This window comes from Halichoeres trimaculatus, unplaced genomic scaffold (genome assembly GCF_033239565.1).
Source record: "Halichoeres trimaculatus isolate MK-OKI-2021-1 unplaced genomic scaffold, fHalTri1.1 fHalTri1_scaffold_22, whole genome shotgun sequence".
Lineage (NCBI taxonomy): Eukaryota > Metazoa > Chordata > Actinopteri > Labriformes > Labridae > Halichoeres > Halichoeres trimaculatus.
Genome location: NW_027437200.1, coordinates 16,282,341 through 16,301,309, shown reverse-complemented (window position 1 = coordinate 16,301,309; position 18,969 = coordinate 16,282,341). Strand labels below are relative to the sequence as shown.

The following is an 18,969-nucleotide window of genomic DNA, read 5'->3' as shown; positions in this document are numbered from 1 at the left end:
CAAACAAGACTCAAGAGACCTGGTACTGGTTACTTATTCAAATATTACAGTGTTAACAAATCAAGGTGCAAGTGTTAATAGTGCAATTATTGTCAGACATCCCAGAGTAAGCATTATAATATAGTGCAGCTCATCTATCTATAGCTCATTATACCATGTCAACCCAGTCTGAACCAAGATACTGCACCCCTGGACACCCTCTCAAACAAAACTACATCTGAAACCAGAAGAAGGCATGTGGTCACTGAATATCACAGGGTAATCAGAGCTGATGTTATTGCTGGTTTGACAGGAACCATGACAGAAGAACCAGGCAGAACGCAGTGATGAGACTGATTTTGTGATTTACTCCACTTGAAGCTGTAAAAGAAGACAAAAGGAAAAGAAAGCTTCAAGAAACACTTGTACAGTTTAAATATTTGGATAAAAACAGCTTTGAATGTTGCTTACTTATGCCGTTGATAGTGATAGAGCTTCTTTTGATGTCAAAGTCAGTGACATTGGGAGCTGCTCTTAAAAAAACTGCTGCAATCTCAGTGTTACTGGGAACAAGTGCGCTGATAAATGCAAGGATAACTTTATTGACAATCGATCCATTCCTGCAGAGATAAAAGCAAATAAAATCAAATGATATGATCACATAAATCCTCTCAAATTATATCTGGGTTATTCTTGATAAGTACCTGAAGGCTAACACTTCCAAAGACTTGAATGAGGATGGGAATTCTCTTTGAAACCTAGGTTGAAGCTGCAGAAATGGGTACAAAATATTACTTATTCCATTTTTTTAACATTAAATCACCAAACTGTGTGTTGAATGAGGTCAGTGAAAAAACAAAAATACGTTTTGTTTTTGATTCTGGAAGATACTAATATCTCTGAGACATACCTGTGTCTTTATCGTTGATGCATGATTTATGAAAGCAGGAGATGGTGAATTCAACAAATCGTTCGTGAAAGGTTCCAGGAGAGATCTAAAAGTTACGTTGACATTTGTAAGTGCTGCTGTTGTCACGACAGGTTTTGCCGTGGTCATCTGGAACTGGACCAGCTATTCAGATACTAGATAGATATTATTAAGTTTGAGTCTGAGAAAAGTTTTGACTTGGACCCATTTGTGTTTGCCTCTCAGCGGGTCATTATGCGTCAATGAGTTTGTGAGCCTCCTGTTGGTGACAAAAGCACCAGCATCGAATACATATTTGTGCCACACACTGGTGCTAGTAATAACAAGGGCGTCTGCCACTTAATTGTGCAAATTAATGCCTGAAAGAACTGCCAAGCACCTCCTTGGGAGCACAGTGATTTATAGGTCAAAAACAGGTTCAGACACCTCATGAAACTTTTTACAGAACAGAAAGAAAAGGTGTTCATTTAAAGATTGATTAAAGACATATACATTTTTTTTAACATGACTACTGATTGATTTAACTAGGGGAATGTACTGTGATGCCTTTTATACTCAAAGGTACAAACCACAAACCCTACTTTCATCAACAGGAAGCCTACACCATCCATCACAGAGCAAAAGTACCTTAACATTGTGCTCGACAGCAAACTCAAATGGAACATATGAATTTATAAACTGAATGCTAATGCCAAGAGAATGTTCTTCCCTAAGAAAAATGTTGTGCATATATTTTAATGCTTCCTCTGTCCCAAGCACTGTAAAAGACATTATGGTTGAAAGTCGCCCTCTTTTCCACTGGCTTAGTCAGTCTCCTCCACCTGCACTCTCTCCTGTTCTGAAGAAAGTTCACACTCAGCACATATTCATATCACAACACCAAATCCAGACCAAACTTCACAACGAGTGTTTCACTATTTGTAGTGATAGTAACAGTCAGCCTCCTTACTTTAATATTCACTCAGCTCTATACTGTCTTTATAAAAGAGGACGCTACGTTCTAGCACAGGTTGAATCATCCTTTTAACCAGTGCAAGAGTATAACCCATGAACAGCTGCCTGTCTCTGTGTGTTTGTGTGACTGCAGTCAGAGGGGATACGTCCAAGTGAGAAAGTTGCTAGCACCAGTGCTGTCAGTGGAGAAGTTAGTGAGGTGCCTTGAATTCCCAAGCTTAGGATGTGGTCACACTGGCAAACTACTTTGCTTAAGCATGCTTCAGCCCTAAAGCAGCCCCCTCAACAATAATTTCAAACAAAGGGGGCTGTTAGAGGGCTGTGTCGGACGACAGCGAGCCATGAGCGTCTGTGATACTTCCTAACCTCCCGGCTAAGAGTATGAGACAATGCGGAAGTGCTAAAATCTGAAATATATATATATATATATATATATATATATATATATATATATATATATATATATATATATATATATATATATATAAAGCATTACTTTATTTACAGCGTATTAGATTAATACACTGTACAGGAAACATTAAGTCGCATCTCGAAGGAAACTACGTTTCCTGAAGGCAACATCACCGGAGGAGGCCCTGAGCCTTTTTTGCCACCCTGTCACTCACAATTCCACACCCTTTTCAGTTGAGACCATGCCCCCCACCCCATGCCAGAACAGGGCCAAAATCTAAATCTTAAAAAAAAAAAAAAAAAAAAAAACCATCTGAAAGTGAAAAAATAATAATCTGAAACCAAAAAAGAGATTTGAATGAAAAAAAAAAATCTGAAAAAAGAAAACTGCACCATATATTTGAGAGGAGAAAGCTTTTTTTTTTTATTAGCTTGTGCTAACATGCAAAGTCAGGTGCACAGCTCTAGAGTCTCTCCTCTGTAGAAATGCAATGCTCCAGGTGGTTGCTGGGCTATTGAGTGTGTTCATGTAGTCACAGTGGGAGGCTATGGGTGTGTGCTGCTGCTGGCATTGATCCATGGGGGAGAGGCTCTGTTTGAATATTGAGTTTATTAACAAGTAATGAAAGTTCCTGCAGATCCTACCTTTAAGGGCAAAACTGATCTTGTAGATGAAGAAAAAAATTCATATTTTTTTGCAGATGCTCCCTGAACTGCCCAAAATCTCAAAATATCACACAAGAAACATTTTGAATTCTTAAAAGACTTTTTGTTCTGATCATTGCAAAGTCTCTGACAGGTACTGTACAAACAACAAAAAGTCTCACAGAATACAGTGCTGTAGGATTACATTAATACAGTTTGTATAAAAAGGAAACTTGTTTCGTATAAATATTAGTCACTCAAAAACATATTAAATACAGTGCATTAATTAAGGTCAAGATCTGCAGCTAACTATGCAAACATGTATGAAGAATCTTACAATAGCTTAAACTACTTAAGTGTGAAATCATACTGAGATATTTATAAAATGACCACAATTACAAGTAATGTGTTTGGGCTTGTAAAAAGGACCCCTTGCTTTAAAATAGGCCCACGTCTTTAATCCATGCTGTGAACTGATACGTTAGTTCAACAGAGATGGTCCCCCTGTTTGACTTGGTGGTTTGATGGTTTAACTTCTTTTTAAAAAAAAGACGAGATAGACCTGATACTGGTAACTTGTTTAAATGTTACTGTGTTAACATATCAAAATCCAAGTGCTAATAAATAGTGCATTTATTGTCTTACATCCCAGAGCAAGTATTATCATATAGTGTAGCTTGTGTATCAATGGTTCATTAGATCAGCTGTTAGAAGTCGGGCTCTGTCTGCCCAGGCTGACCCAAGGTCCCTGACTCTCCCCCTAATAAATGTTTGAAACCAGTAATTGAAGGCATGTGGTCACTGATTACCACAGAGTAATCAGAGCTGATGTTATTGCTGGTTCGACAGGAACCATGAAAGAAGAACCAGACAGAACGCAGTGATGAGACTGATTTTGTGATTTACTCCACTTGAAGCTGTAAAAGAAGACAAAAGAAAAGAAACCTTTAGTTAAAGAAACACTTGTGCAGTTTAAATATTTGGATTAAAAAAAGCTCTGAGTGTTTCTCACCTATGCCATTGATAATGATAGAGGTTCCGTCAATGTCAAAGCCAGTGACATTGGGAGCTGCGGCCTTCAAAACTGCCACAATCTCAGTGTTATTGGGAACAGATGCATTGAGAAACCAGAGGCGTATCACATTGTCAATTGATCCATTCCTGCAGAGTGAAAAGCAAATAAAATCATCTGATATGATCACATAAAAGCTCATTAATTAAAGCTGGGTTATTCTTGATAAGTACCTGAAGGCTAACACTTCCATGGACTGGAGTGATGAGAATTCATTTTGTAACATAGGTTGAAGCTACAGAAACAGAAACAAAATATTTTTAACTATACTGTGTGTTAAATGAAGTCAGTGAAATGAGGAAAACATGTATTTGGTTTTTCTTGAGTACTGGTAGATACTAATGTCTGTGAGACATACCTGTGTCGTTATATTTGATGATCGAATTTTAAAAGCATCAGATGATGGATTCAGCAAATCGTTCATGAAAGGTTTCAGGACAGATCTAAAACTTAAGCCAACAGGTATGACTGCAGCTGTTGTAGCTGTAGGGTTTGCAGTGGTGGGTGCTGCCGTTGTTGCAGCTGCAGGGGCAGCAGTTGATGCTGCATCTGGAACTGGGCCAGCTATTCAGACAAAACAAATACTTGAATGACTATTTATTCCATAATCAAGAAGAAAGTTTTCTATTCCGTCACATCAAACTGTTGCTAATCCAAAATTTACAGACTAGAATAGGATGCTAATAATTTAACTCTCTGCTTTGACAACTTACCAATTGTTTCAATGCCAAAAGGATTGAACTGAACAAATTGGAGTACGTCTGGATCCCTTGCAAACTCAGCCAAAATCTCTGCAACACGTCCATTTCTTGGGAGGTCTTCCTTTGGAGTTTTTGCACTGAATAGAACCAACAGTATTGTCTGAAGCCGATCCACACGTGTTGTGACAGCACTGTGTGATACAAAGAAAACAGGAAAACCATGAAGAAATCAAGCTTATGTCTCTTGGTCTGACAGTTTCAGCAAGTATAATACTTTAAGAACATGTGAGTGTTTAAAGCAAGGACTTTGAAAAACTCATACAAAAGATTGGTACCTGATGTTTTGCACAATGCACTTGTCAAAATTACTACCAAAAATTGGTCTGTAAATGTCTTCACACTGTAAACAACAACAAAAACAAAAAAGGTACAAATACATTAGAAAACATTAAATGAATTCAAGCGTATGATTCCAGATTTTATATCAACAGAATGTGTGACACAGGTAAAGTCAAAAGTCTACATTATATCTAAAGCAGGGACCTGAAATAAAAATTCTAAACAAACATGATGCACTCATTAAAAATGTGGAATACTTACTGCCTGTAGAATTCGTGATTCAAGATCCTTGTATTCATCAGTGCCGGGAATGGTCACATTCTCACTAAAGGTTTCATTAAAAAGCTGAACTTGGACTGTGTAGACAACTCCAACAGGAATGTTTGTTGAGGGTGCAGTTGTTGTTGGAGTAGCAGTTGTGGTTGGAGAAGCAGTTGTTGTTGGTGTTGCAGTTGTTGGAGTGGCAGTTGTTGCTGGAGAAGCAGTTGTTGTTGGAGAAGCAGTTGTCATTGAAGTGGCAGTTGTTGCTAGAGAAGCAGTTGTTGGAGTTGCTGTTGTTGTTGGAGTAGCAGTTGTTGCTTTTGGAGTGGCAGTTGTTGTTGGAGTAGCAGTTGTTGTTGGAGTTGCAGTTGTTGTTGTTGTAGCAATTGTTGTTGTTGGTGTTGCAGTTGTTGGTGGAGTGGCTGTTGTTGTTGGAGTAGCAGTTGTTGTTGGAGTTGCAGTTGTTGTTGGAGTTGCAGTTGTTGTTGGACTAGCAGTTGATGTTGGAGAAGCAGTTGGAGTTGCAGTTGTTGTTGGAGTAGCAGTTGTTGTTGGTGTAAAAGTTGTTGTTGGTGTTGCAGGTGTTGTTGTAGTGGCAGTTGTAATTGGAGTAGCAGTTGTTGTTGGTGTTTCAGTTGTTGTTACAGTAGAACTTGTTGTTGCCAATACAGTTGTTGTTGGAGTGGCAGTTGTTGTTGGAGTGGCAGTTGTTGGTTGTGTTGCAGTTGTTGTTGGTGTTGCTGTTGTTGTTGCCAATACAGTTGTTGTTGGAGTGGCAGTTGTTGGTTGTGTTGCAGTTGTTGTTGGTGTTGCTGTTGTTGTTGGAGTTGCAGTTGTTGTTGTTGTTGAAATATTTGTTGTTGGTGTTGCAGTTGTTGTAGGTGTTGCAGTTGTTGTTGGAGTAACAGTTGTTGTTGGAGTGGAAGTTGTTGTTGGAGTAGCTGTTGTTGTTGGAGTGGCTGTAGTCGTTGGAGTAACAGTTGTTGTTGCCGATGCAGTTGTTGCTGGAGAAGCAGTTGTTGTTGGAGTGGCAGTTGTTGGTTTTACAGATGTTATTGGTGTTGCAGTTGTTAGTGGTGTTGCAGTTATTGTTGGAGTGGCTGTTAGTGATGGAGTAGCAGTTGTTGTTGGAGTTGCAGTTGTTGGAGTGGCAGTTGTTGTTGGTGTTGCAGTTGTTTTCGGTGTTGCAGTTGTTGTTGGTGTGGCAGTTGTTGTTGGAGTGGCAGTTGTTGTTTGTGTTGCAGTTTTTGTTGGTGTTGCTGTTGTTGTTAGAGTGGCAGTTGTCGTTGGAGTAGCAGTTGTTGTTGGAGTAGCAGTTGGTGTTGGAGTTGCAGTTGTTGTTGGAGTGGCAGTTGTTGTTGGAGTAGCAGTTGTTGTTGGAGTGGCTCTTGATGTTGGTGAAGCAGTTGTTGTTTGAGTTGCAGTTGTTGGAGTTGCTGTTGTTGTTGGAGTAGCAGTAGTTGTTGGAGTTGCAGTTGTTGTTGGAGTTGCAGTTGTTGTTGGAGTAGCAGTTGTTGTTGGTGTTGACGTTGTTGTGGGAGTAGAAGTTGTTGTTGCTGTTGCAGTTGTTGTTGGAGTGGCTGTTGATGTTGGTGTTAAAGTTGTTGTTGGTGTTGCAGTTGTTAGAGTGGCAGTTGTGGTTGGAGAAGCAGTTGTTGTTGGAGTAGCAGTTGGTGTTGGAGTAGCAGTTGTTGTTGGAGAAGCAGTTGTTGTTGGAGTTTCAGTTGTTGGAGTGGCAGTTGTTGTTGGAGTAGCAGTTGTTGTTGGAGTGGCTGTTGATGTTGGTGAAGCAGTTGTTTGAGTTGCAGTTGCTGTTGGAGTTGCTGTTGTTGTTGGAGTAGCAGTTGTTGTTGGAGTTGCAGTTGTTGTTGGAGTTGCAGTTGTTGTTGGAGTAGCAGTTGTTGTTGGAGTTGCAGTTGTTGTTGTTGTAGCAATTGTTGTTGTTGGTGTTGCAGTTGTTGGTGGAGTGGCTGTTGTTGTTGGAGTAGCAGTTGTTGTTGGAGTTGCAGTTGTTGTTGGAGTTGCAGTTGTTGTTGGACTAGCAGTTGATGTTGGAGAAGCAGTTGGAGTTGCAGTTGTTGTTGGAGTAGCAGTTGTTGTTGGTGTAAAAGTTGTTGTTGGTGTTGCAGGTGTTGTTGTAGTGGCAGTTGTAATTGGAGTAGCAGTTGTTGTTGGTGTTTCAGTTGTTGTTACAGTAGAACTTGTTGTTGCCAATACAGTTGTTGTTGGAGTGGCAGTTGTTGTTGGAGTGGCAGTTGTTGGTTGTGTTGCAGTTGTTGTTGGTGTTGCTGTTGTTGTTGCCAATACAGTTGTTGTTGGAGTGGCAGTTGTTGGTTGTGTTGCAGTTGTTGTTGGTGTTGCTGTTGTTGTTGGAGTTGCAGTTGTTGTTGTTGTTGAAATATTTGTTGTTGGTGTTGCAGTTGTTGTAGGTGTTGCAGTTGTTGTTGGAGTAACAGTTGTTGTTGGAGTGGCAGTTGTTGTTGGAGTAGCTGTTGTTGTTGGAGTGGCTGTAGTCGTTGGAGTAACAGTTGTTGTTGCCGATGCAGTTGTTGCTGGAGAAGCAGTTGTTGTTGGAGTGGCAGTTGTTGGTTTTACAGTTGTTATTGGTGTTGCAGTTGTTAGTGGTGTTGCAGTTATTGTTGGAGTGGCTGTTAGTGATGGAGTAGCAGTTGTTGTTGGAGTTGCAGTTGTTGGAGTGGCAGTTGTTGTTGGTGTTGCAGTTGTTTTCGGTGTTGCAGTTGTTGTTGGTGTGGCAGTTGTTGTTGGAGTGGCAGTTGTTGTTTGTGTTGCAGTTTTTGTTGGTGTTGCTGTTGTTGTTAGAGTGGCAGTTGTCGTTGGAGTAGCAGTTGTTGTTGGAGTAGCAGTTGGTGTTGGAGTTGCAGTTGTTGTTGGAGTGGCAGTTGTTGTTGGAGTAGCAGTTGTTGTTGGAGTGGCTCTTGATGTTGGTGAAGCAGTTGTTGTTTGAGTTGCAGTTGTTGGAGTTGCTGTTGTTGTTGGAGTAGCAGTAGTTGTTGGAGTTGCAGTTGTTGTTGGAGTTGCAGTTGTTGTTGGAGTAGCAGTTGTTGTTGGTGTTGACGTTGTTGTGGGAGTAGAAGTTGTTGTTGCTGTTGCAGTTGTTGTTGGAGTGGCTGTTGATGTTGGTGTTAAAGTTGTTGTTGGTGTTGCAGTTGTTAGAGTGGCAGTTGTGGTTGGAGAAGCAGTTGTTGTTGGAGTAGCAGTTGGTGTTGGAGTAGCAGTTGTTGTTGGAGAAGCAGTTGTTGTTGGAGTTTCAGTTGTTGGAGTGGCAGTTGTTGTTGGAGTAGCAGTTGTTGTTGGAGTGGCTGTTGATGTTGGTGAAGCAGTTGTTTGAGTTGCAGTTGCTGTTGGAGTTGCTGTTGTTGTTGGAGTAGCAGTTGTTGTTGGAGTTGCAGTTGTTGTTGGAGTTGCAGTTGTTGTTGGAGTAGCAGTTGTTGTTGGAGTTGCAGTTGTTGTTGTTGTAGCAATTGTTGTTGTTGGTGTTGCAGTTGTTGGTGGAGTGGCTGTTGTTGTTGGAGTAGCAGTTGTTGTTGGAGTTGCAGTTGTTGTTGGAGTTGCAGTTGTTGTTGGACTAGCAGTTGATGTTGGAGAAGCAGTTGGAGTTGCAGTTGTTGTTGGAGTAGCAGTTGTTGTTGGTGTAAAAGTTGTTGTTGGTGTTGCAGGTGTTGTTGTAGTGGCAGTTGTAATTGGAGTAGCAGTTGTTGTTGGTGTTTCAGTTGTTGTTACAGTAGAACTTGTTGTTGCCAATACAGTTGTTGTTGGAGTGGCAGTTGTTGTTGGAGTGGCAGTTGTTGGTTGTGTTGCAGTTGTTGTTGGTGTTGCTGTTGTTGTTGCCAATACAGTTGTTGTTGGAGTGGCAGTTGTTGGTTGTGTTGCAGTTGTTGTTGGTGTTGCTGTTGTTGTTGGAGTTGCAGTTGTTGTTGTTGTTGAAATATTTGTTGTTGGTGTTGCAGTTGTTGTAGGTGTTGCAGTTGTTGTTGGAGTAACAGTTGTTGTTGGAGTGGCAGTTGTTGTTGGAGTAGCTGTTGTTGTTGGAGTGGCTGTAGTCGTTGGAGTAACAGTTGTTGTTGCCGATGCAGTTGTTGCTGGAGAAGCAGTTGTTGTTGGAGTGGCAGTTGTTGGTTTTACAGTTGTTATTGGTGTTGCAGTTGTTAGTGGTGTTGCAGTTATTGTTGGAGTGGCTGTTAGTGATGGAGTAGCAGTTGTTGTTGGAGTTGCAGTTGTTGGAGTGGCAGTTGTTGTTGGTGTTGCAGTTGTTTTCGGTGTTGCAGTTGTTGTTGGTGTGGCAGTTGTTGTTGGAGTGGCAGTTGTTGTTTGTGTTGCAGTTTTTGTTGGTGTTGCTGTTGTTGTTAGAGTGGCAGTTGTCGTTGGAGTAGCAGTTGTTGTTGGAGTAGCAGTTGGTGTTGGAGTTGCAGTTGTTGTTGGAGTGGCAGTTGTTGTTGGAGTAGCAGTTGTTGTTGGAGTGGCTCTTGATGTTGGTGAAGCAGTTGTTGTTTGAGTTGCAGTTGTTGGAGTTGCTGTTGTTGTTGGAGTAGCAGTAGTTGTTGGAGTTGCAGTTGTTGTTGGAGTTGCAGTTGTTGTTGGAGTAGCAGTTGTTGTTGGTGTTGACGTTGTTGTGGGAGTAGAAGTTGTTGTTGCTGTTGCAGTTGTTGTTGGAGTGGCTGTTGATGTTGGTGTTAAAGTTGTTGTTGGTGTTGCAGTTGTTAGAGTGGCAGTTGTGGTTGGAGAAGCAGTTGTTGTTGGAGTAGCAGTTGGTGTTGGAGTAGCAGTTGTTGTTGGAGTAGCAGTTGTTGTTGGAGTTTCAGTTGTTGGAGTGGCAGTTGTTGTTGGAGTAGCAGTTGTTGTTGGAGTGGCTGTTGATGTTGGTGAAGCAGTTGTTTGAGTTGCAGTTGCTGTTGGAGTTGCTGTTGTTGTTGGAGTAGCAGTTGTTGTTGGAGTTGCAGTTGTTGTTGGAGTTGCAGTTGTTGTTGGAGTAGCAGTTGTTGTTGGTGTTGAAGTTGTTGTGGGAGTAGAAGTTGTTGTTGTTGTTGCAGTTGTTTTTGGAGTGGCTGTTGATGTTGGTGTTAAAGTTGTTGTTGGACTAGCAGTTGTTGTTGGTGTTGCAGTTGTTGTTGGAGAAGCAGTTGTTGTTGGTGTTGCAATTGTTGTTGTTGGTGTTGCAGTTGTTGGTGGAGTTGCTGTTGTTTGAGTAGCAGTTGTTGTTGGAGTGGCAGTTGTTGTTGTAGTAGCAGTTGTTGTTGGTGTTGCGGTTGTTGTTGGAGTGGCAGTTGTTGTTGGAGTAGCAGTTGTTGTTGGAGTGGCATTTGTTGTTGGTGCTGCTGTTGTTGTTTGAGTGGCTGTAGTCGTTGGAGTAACAGTTGTTGTTGCCGATGCAGTTGTTGTTGGAGAAGCAGTTGTTGTTTGAGTGGCAGTTGTTGGTTTTACAAGTGTTGGTGGTGTTGCAGTTGTTAGTGGTGTTGCAGTTATTGTTGGAGTGGCTGTTAGTGATGGAGTAGCAGTTGTTGTTGGAGTTGCAGTTGTTGTTGGAGTGGCAGTTGTTGTTGGTGTTGCAGTTTTTGTTGGTGTTGCTGTTGTTGTTAGAGTGGCAGTTGTCGTTGGAGTAGCAGTTGTTGTGGGAGTAGCAGTTGGTGTTGGAGTTGCTGTTGTTGTTGGAGTAGCAGTTGTTGTTGGAGTTGCAGTTGTTGTTGGAGTGGCAGTTGTTGTTGGAGTAGCAGTTGTTGTTGGAGTGGCTCTTGATGTTGGTGAAGCAGTTTTTGTTTGAGTTGCAGTTGTTGTTGGAGTTGCTGTTGTTGTTGGAGTAGCAGTTGTTGTTGGAGTTGCAGTTGTTGTTGGAGTTGCAGTTGTTGTTGGAGTAGCAGTTGTTGTTGGTGTTGAAGTTGTTGTGGGAGTAGAAGTTGTTGTTGCTGTTGCAGTTGTTGTTGGAGTGGCTGTTGATGTTGGTGTTAAAGTTGTTGTTGGTGTTGCAGTTGTTAGAGTGGCAGTTGTGGTTGGAGAAGCAGTTGTTGTTGGTGTTGCAATTGTTGTTGTTGGTGTTGCAGTTGTTGGTGGAGTTGCTGTTGTTGGAGTAGCAGTTGTTGTTGGTGTTGCAGTTGTTGGTGGAGTGGCAGTTGTTGTTGGAGTAGCAGTTGTTGTTGGTGTTGCAGTTGTTGTTGGAGTGGCAGTTGTTGTTGGAGTAGCAGTTGTTGTTAGAGTGGCATTTGTTGTTGGTGCTGCTGTTGTTGTTTGAGTGGCTGTAGTCGTTGGAGTAACAGTTGTTGTTGCTGATGCAGTTGTTGCTAGAGAAGCAGTTGTTGTTGGAGTGGCAGTTGTTGGTTTTACAAGTGTTGGTGGTGTTGCAGTTGTTGTTGGTGTTGCAGTTATTGTTGGAGTGGCTATTGGAGTTAGAGTAGCAGTTGTTGTTGGAGAAGTAGTTGTTGTTGGAGGGGCAGTAGTTATTGGAGTTGCAGTTATTGTTGTTGGCTTCACGATTGTTGTTGGTGTTGCAATTGTTGTTGTTGGTGTTGCAGTTGTTGGTGGAGTGGCAGTTGTCGTTGGACTAGCAGTTGTTGTTGGTGTTGCAGTTGTTGTTGGAGTTGCATTTGTTGTTGGAGTAGCAGTTGATTTTGGTGTTGCTGTGGTTGTTGGTGTTGCAGTTGTTGTTGGAGTGGCTGTTGTTATTGGAGTAGCAGTTGTTGTTGGAGTGGCTATTGTTGTTGGTGTTGCAGTTGTTGGAGAAACAGTTGTCATTGAAGTGGCAGTTGTTGCTAGAGAAGCAGTTGTTGGTGATGCTGTTGTTGTTTGTGGTGCAATTGTTGTTGTTGGTGGTGCAGTTGTTGATTGAGTGGCTTTTGTTGTAGGAGTAGCAGTTGTTGTTGGAGTTGCAGTTTTTGTTGGAGTTGCAGTTGTTGTTGGAGTGGCTGTGGTTGTTGGAGTTGCCGTTGTTGTTGGAGTTGCAGTTGTTGTTGGAGTGGCAGTTGTCGTTGGAGTAGCAGTTGTTGGTATTGCAGTTGTTGAAGGTGATCTAGTTGTTGTTGGAGTAACAGTTGTTGTTGGAGTGGCAATTGTTGTCAGTGTTTCAGTTGTTCTTAGAGTAGAAGTTGTTGTTGCCAATACAGTTGTTGTTAGAGTGGCAGTTGTTTTTTTTGCAGTTGTTGTTGGAGTAGCAGTTGTTGTTGGTGTAACTGTTGTTGTTGGAGTGGCTGTTGATGTTGGAGTAGCAGTTGTTGTTGGTTTTGCAGTTGTTGTAGGTGTTGCAGTTGTTGTTTCTGAAACAGTTGTTGTTGGAGTTGCAGTTGTTGTCGGAGTGGCAGTTGTTGTTTTTGTTTCAGTTGTTGTTGGAGTAGCTGTTGATGTTGGGGAAGCAGTTGTTGTTGGAGTTGCAGTTGTTGTTGGTGTTAAAGTTGTTGTTGGTGTTGCAGTTGTTTTTGGAATGGCAGTTGTTGTTTCAGTGGCAGTTGTTGGTGTTTCAGTTGTTGTTAGAGTAGAAGTTGTCGTTGGAGTAGCAGTTGTTGTTGATGTTGCAGTTGTTGATGGTGTTAAAGTTGTTGTTGGTGTTGCAGTTGTTGTTGGAGTGGCAGTTGATGTTGGTGTTGCAGTTGTTTTTGGAGTAAAAGTTGTTGTTGGAGCTGCAGTTGTTGTTGGAGTAGCAGTTGTTGTGGGAGTGGCTGTTGTTGTTGGAGTAACATTTGTTGTTGATGTTGCAGTTGTTGTTGGAGTAACAGTTGTTGTTGCAGTGGTAGTTGTCGTTGGAGTAGCAGTTGTTGTTGGTGTTGCAGTTGTTGTTGGAGTGGCAGTTGTTGTTGGAGTAGCAGTTGTGGTTGGTGTTGCTGTTGTTGTTGGAGTGGTAATTGATGTTGGAGAAGCAGTTGTTGTTTGTGTTGCAGTTGTTGTTGATTTTGCAGTTGTTGTTGGAGTAGAAGTTGTTGTTGGAGTAGCAGTTGTTGTTGATGTTGCAGTTGTTTTTGGAGTAACAGTTGTCGTTGGATTGGCAGTTGTTGTTGGTTTTTCAGTTGTTGTTGCAGTAGCAGTTGTCGTTTGAGCAGCAGTTGTTGTTGCTGTTGCAGTTGTTGTTGGAGATGCAGTTGTTGAAGTTTCAGTTGTTGTTGGAGAAGCAGTTGTTGTTAGAGTAGCAGTTGTTGTTGGAGTGGCAGTTGTCGTTGGAGCAGCAGTTGTTGTTGCTGTTGCAGTTGTTGTTGGAGTAACAGTTGTTGTTGCAGTGGTAGTTGTCGTTGGAGTAGCAGTTGTTGTTGGTGTTGCAGTTGTTGTTGGAGTGGCAGTTGTTGTTGGAGTAGCAGTTGTGGTTGGTGTTGCTGTTGTTGTTGGAGTGGTAATTGATGTTGGAGAAGCAGTTGTTGTTTGTGTTGCAGTTGTTGTTGATTTTGCAGTTGTTGTTGGAGTAGAAGTTGTTGTTGGAGTAGCAGTTGTTGTTGATGTTGCAGTTGTTTTTGGAGTAGAAGTTGTTGTTGGAGTAGCAGTTGTTGTTGATGTTGCAGTTGTTGTCGGAGTGGCAGTTGTTGTTTGTGTTACAGTTGTTGTTGGAGTAGCTGTTGATGTTGGGGAAGCAGTTGTTGTTGTTGGTTTTGCAGTTGTTGGAGTTTTAGTTGTTGTTGGTGTTGCAGTTGTTGTTGGAATAATAGTTGTTGTAGATGTTGCAGTTGTTGTTACAGTGGCAGTTGTTGTTCCAGTAGCAGTTGTTGTTGGAGTGGCAGTTGTTGTTGGTGTTGCAGTTGTTGTTGGTGTTGCAGTTGTTGTTTGAGTGGCAGTTGTTGTTGGAGTAGAAGTTGTTGTAGGTGTTTCAGTTGTTGGAGTGGCAGTTGTTGTTGGAGTTGCTGTTGTTGTTGGTGTTGCTGTTGTTGTTTGTGTAGCAGTTGTTGTTGGAGTGGCAGTTGTTGTTGGAGTAGCAGTTGTTGTTGGTGTTGCAGTTGTTGTTGGAGTCGCAGTCGTTGCTGGTGTTGCAGTTGTAATTGGAGTGGCTGTTGTCGTTGGACTACCAGTTGTTGTTGGTGTTGCAGTTGTTGTTGGAGTTGCAGTTGTTGTTGGAGTAGCAGTTGTTGTTGGAGTTGCAGTTGTTGTTGGAGTGGCAGTTGTTGTTGGAGTAGCAGTTGTTGTTGGAGTGGCTGTTGATGTTGGTGAAGCAGTTTTTGTTTGAGTTGCAGTTGTTGTTGGAGTTGCTGTTGTTGTTGGAGTAGCAGTTGTTGTTGGAGTTGCAGTTGTTGTTGGAGTTGCAGTTGTTGTTGGAGTAGCAGTTGTTGTTGGTGTTGAAGTTGTTGTGGGAGTAGAAGTTGTTGTTGCTGTTGCAGTTGTTGTTGGAGTGGCTGTTGATGTTGGTGTTAAAGTTGTTGTTGGTGTTGCAGTTGTTAGAGTGGCAGTTGTGGTTGGAGAAGCAGTTGTTGTTGGTGTTGCAATTGTTGTTGTTGGTGTTGCAGTTGTTGGTGGAGTTGCTGTTGTTGGAGTAGCAGTTGTTGTTGGTGTTGCAGTTGTTGGTGGAGTGGCAGTTGTTGTTGGAGTAGCAGTTGTTGTTGGTGTTGCAGTTGTTGTTGGAGTGGCAGTTGTTGTTGGAGTAGCAGTTGTTGTTAGAGTGGCATTTGTTGTTGGTGCTGCTGTTGTTGTTTGAGTGGCTGTAGTCGTTGGAGTAACAGTTGTTGTTGCCGATGCAGTTGTTGCTAGAGAAGCAGTTGTTGTTGGAGTGGCAGTTGTTGGTTTTACAAGTGTTGGTGGTGTTGCAGTTGTTGTTGGTGTTGCAGTTATTGTTGGAGTGGCTATTGGAGTTAGAGTAGCAGTTGTTGTTGGAGAAGTAGTTGTTGTTGGAGGGGCAGTAGTTATTGGAGTTGCAGTTATTGTTGTTGGCTTCACGATTGTTGTTGGTGTTGCAATTGTTGTTGTTGGTGTTGCAGTTGTTGGTGGAGTGGCAGTTGTCGTTGGAGTAGCAGTTGTGGTTGGTGTTGCAGTACTTGAAGGTGTTGCAGTTGTTGTTGGAGTAGAAGTTGTTGTTGCAGATACAGTTGTTGTCGGAGTGGCAGTTGTTGTTGGAGTAGCAGTTGTGGTTGGTGTTGCTGTTGTTGTTGGAGTAGCTTTTGATGTTGGAGAAGCAGTTGTTGTTTGAGTTTCAGTTGTTGTTGGTGTTAAAGTTGTTGTAGGTGTTATAGTTGTTGTTGGAGTGGCTGCTGATGTTGGAGCAGCAGCTGTTGTTGGTGTTTCAGTTGTTGTAGTGGCAGTTGTTGTTGGAGTAGCAGTTGTTGTTGCAGTGGCAGTTGATGTTGGAGTAGCTGTTGTTGTGGGAGTAGCACTTGTTGTTGGAGTAGCAGTTGTTGTTGGTGTTGCAGTTGTTGTTGGAGTAACAGTTGTTGAAGGAGTAGCAGTTGTTTTTTGAGTGGCTGTTATTGGTGTTTCAGTTGTTGTTGGTGTTGCAGTTGTTGTTGGAGTAGAAGTTGTTGTTGCCGATACAGTTGTTGTTGCAGTGGCTGGTGATGTTGGTGAAGCAGTTGTTGTTTGAGTTGCAGTTGTTGTTGGAGTTGCAGTTGTTGTTGGTGTTGCAGTTGTTGTTGGAGTAACAGTTGTTGTTGGAGTGGAAGTTGTTGTTGGAGTTGCAGTTGTTGTTGGAGTGGCTGTTGTTGTTGGAGTAGCTGTTGTTGGTGGAGAAGCAGTTGTTGGTGTTAAAGTTGTTGTTGGAGCAGCAGTTGTGGGTAGTTTTGCTGTTGTTGGTTTTGCAGTTGTTGATTGAGTGGCAGTTGTTGTTGGAGTAGAAGTTGTTGTTGCAGATACAGTCGTTGTCGGAGTGGCAGTTGTTGTTGGAGTAGCAGTTGTGGTTGGTGTTGCTGTTGTTGTTGGAGTAGCTTTTGATGTTGGAGAAGCAGTTGTTGTTTGAGTTTCAGTTGTTGGCGTGGCAGTTGTTGTTGGAGTAACAGTTGTTGTTGCAGTGGCAGTTGATGTTGGGGAAGCAGTTCTTGGAGTTGCAGTTGTTGGAGTTTCAGTTGTTGTTGGAGTTGCTGTTGTTGTTTGTGCAGCAGTTGTTGTTCCAGTAGCAGTTGTTGTTGGTGTTGCAGTTGTTGTTGGAGTAACAGTTGTTGTTGGAGTGGCAGTTGTTGTTGGAGTAGCAGTTGTTGTTGGAGTGGCTGTTGTTGTTGGAGTAGCTGTTGTTGTGGGAGTAGCAGTTGTTGTTGGAGTAGCAGTTGTTGTTGGTGTTACAGTTGTAGTTGGTGTTGCAGTTGTTGAAGGAGTAGCAGTTGTTGTTCGATTGGCTGTCGTTATTGGTGTTGCAGTTGTTGTTAGTGTTGCAGTTGTTGTTGGAGTAGAAGTTGTATTTGCCGATACAGTTGTTGTTGCAGTGGCTGGTGATGTTGGTGAAGCAGTTGTTGTTTGAGTTGCAGTTGTTGTTTGTGTAGCAGTTGTTGTTCTAGTAGCAGTTGTTGTTGGAGTGGCAGTTGTTGTTGGTGTAGCAGTTGTTGTTCGTGTTGCAGTTGTTGTTGGAGTAACAGTTGTTGTTGGAGTGGCAGTTGTTGTTGGAGTAGCAGTTGTTGTTGGAGTGGCTGTTGTTGGAGTGGCAGATGTGGTTGGTGTTGCAGAACTTGAAGGTGTTGCAGTTGTTGTTGGAGTAGAAGTTGTTGTTGCAGATACAGTTGTTGTCGGAGTGGCAGTTGTTGTTGGAGTAGCAGTTGTGGTTGGAGTTGCTGTTGTTGTTGGAGTAGCTTTTGATGTTGGAGAAGCAGTTGTTGTTTGAGTTTCAGTTGTTGTTGGTGTAAAGGTTGTTGTAGGTGTTAAAGTTGTTGTTGGAGTGGCTGTTGATGTTGGAGCAGCAGCTGTTGTTGGTGTTTCAGTTGTTGTAGTGGCAGTTGTTGTTGGAGTAACAGTTGTTGTTGCAGTGGCAGTTGATGTTGGGGAAGCAGTTCTTGGAGTTGCAGTTGTTGGAGTTTCAGTTGTTGTTGGAGTTGGTGTTGTTGTTTGTGCAGCAGTTGTTGTTCCAGTAGCAGTTGTTGTTGGTGTTGCAGTTGTTGTTGGAGTAACAGTTGTTGTTGCAGTGGCAGTTGTTGTTGGTTTCTCAGTTGTTGTTGGAGTAGAAGTTGTTGTTGGAGTAGCAGTTGTTGTTGATGTTGCAGTTGTTGTTGGAGTAGAAATTGTTGGAGAAGCAGTTGTTGATGTTGCAGGTGTTGTTGGAGTAGAAGTTGTATTTGGAGTAGCAGTTTTTGTCTGTGTTGCAGTTGTTGTAGGTGTTGCAGTTGTTGTTGGAGTTGAAGTTGTTGTTGAGGATACAGTTGTTGTTGCAGTGGCTGGTGATGTTGGTGAAGCAGTTGTTGTTTGAGTTGCAGTTGTTGTTGGAGTTGCAGTTGTTGTAGGTGTTGCAGTTGTTGTTGGAGTGGCTGTTGTTGGAGTGGAAGTGGTTGTTGGAGTAGCAGTTGTTGTTCCAGTAGCAGTTGTTATTGGTGTAGCAGTTGTTGTTCGTTTTGCAGTTGTTGTTGGAGTAACAGTTGTTGTTGGAGTGGCAGTTGTTGTTGGAATAGCAGTTGTTGTTGGAGTGGCTGTTGTTGTTGGAGTAGCTGTTGTTGTTGGAGAAGCAGTTGTTGTTGGTGTTAAAGTTGTTGTTGGAGCAGCAGTTGTGGGTAGTGTTGCTGTTGTTGTTGGTTTTGCAGTTGTTGATTGAGTGGCAGTTGTTGTTGGAGCAGCAGTTGTTGGAGTGGCAGTTGTTGTTGGAGTAACAGTTGTTGTTGGAGTGGCAGTTGTTGTAGGAGTTTCAGTTGTTGTTGGTGTTAAAGTTGTTGTTGGAGTAGCAGTTGTTGTTGGAGTGGCTGTTGATGTTGGAGCAGCAGTTGTTGTTGGTGTTTCAGTTGTTGGAGTTGCAGTTGTTGTTGGAGTAACAGTTGTTGTTGCAGTGGCAGTTGATGTTGGGGAAGCAGTTGTTGGAGTTGCAGTTGTTGGAGTTTCAGTTGTTGTTGGTGTTAAAGTTGTTGTTGGTGTTGCAGTTGTTTTTAGTGTTGCAGTTGTTGTTGGAGTAACAGTTGTTGTTGGAGTTGCTGTTGTTGTTTGTTTAGCAGTTGTTGTTCCAGTAGCAGTTGTTGTTGGAGTGGCAGTTGTTGTTGGTGTTGCAGTTGTTGTTGGTGTTGCAGTTGAAGTTGGGGAAGCAGTTGTCGTTGGAGTTGCAATTGTATTTGGATTTTCAGTTGTTGTTGGTGTTAAAGTTGTTGTTGGTGTTGCAGCTGTTGTTTGAGTGGCAGTTGTTGTTGGAGTAGCAGTTGTTGTTTGAGTTTCAGTTGTTGTTGGTGTTAAAGTTGTTGTTGGAGTGGCTGTTGATGTTAGAGCAGCAGCTGTTGTTGGTGTCTCAGTTGTTGGCGTGGCAGTTGTTGTTGGAGTAACAGTTGTTGTTGCAGTGGCAGTTGATGTTGGGGAAGCAGTTGTTGGAGTTGCAGTTGTTGGAGTTTCAGTTGTTGTTGGAGTTGCTGTTGTTGTTTGTTCAGCAGTTGTTGTTCCAGTAGCAGTTGTTGTTGGTGTTGCAGTTGTTGTTGGAGTAACAGTTGTTGTTGGAGTGGCAGTTGTTGTTGGAGTAGCAGTTGTTGTTGGAGTGGCTGTTGTTGTTGGAGTAGCTGTTGTTGTTGGAGAAGCAGTTGTTGTTGGTGTTAAAGTTGTTGTTGGACCAGCAGTTGTGGGTAGTCTTGCTTTTGTTGTTGGTTTTGCAGTTGTTGATTGAGTGACAGTTG

At 42.3% G+C, this 18,969-nt stretch overlaps 1 pseudogene; it reads right to left on the bottom strand.

Moving 5' to 3' along the window:
- Window positions 1-345: 345 nt before the first annotated feature.
- On the bottom strand, window positions 346-17,692 carry LOC141784506 (uncharacterized; annotated as a pseudogene).
- Window positions 17,693-18,969: the final 1,277 nt, after the last annotated feature.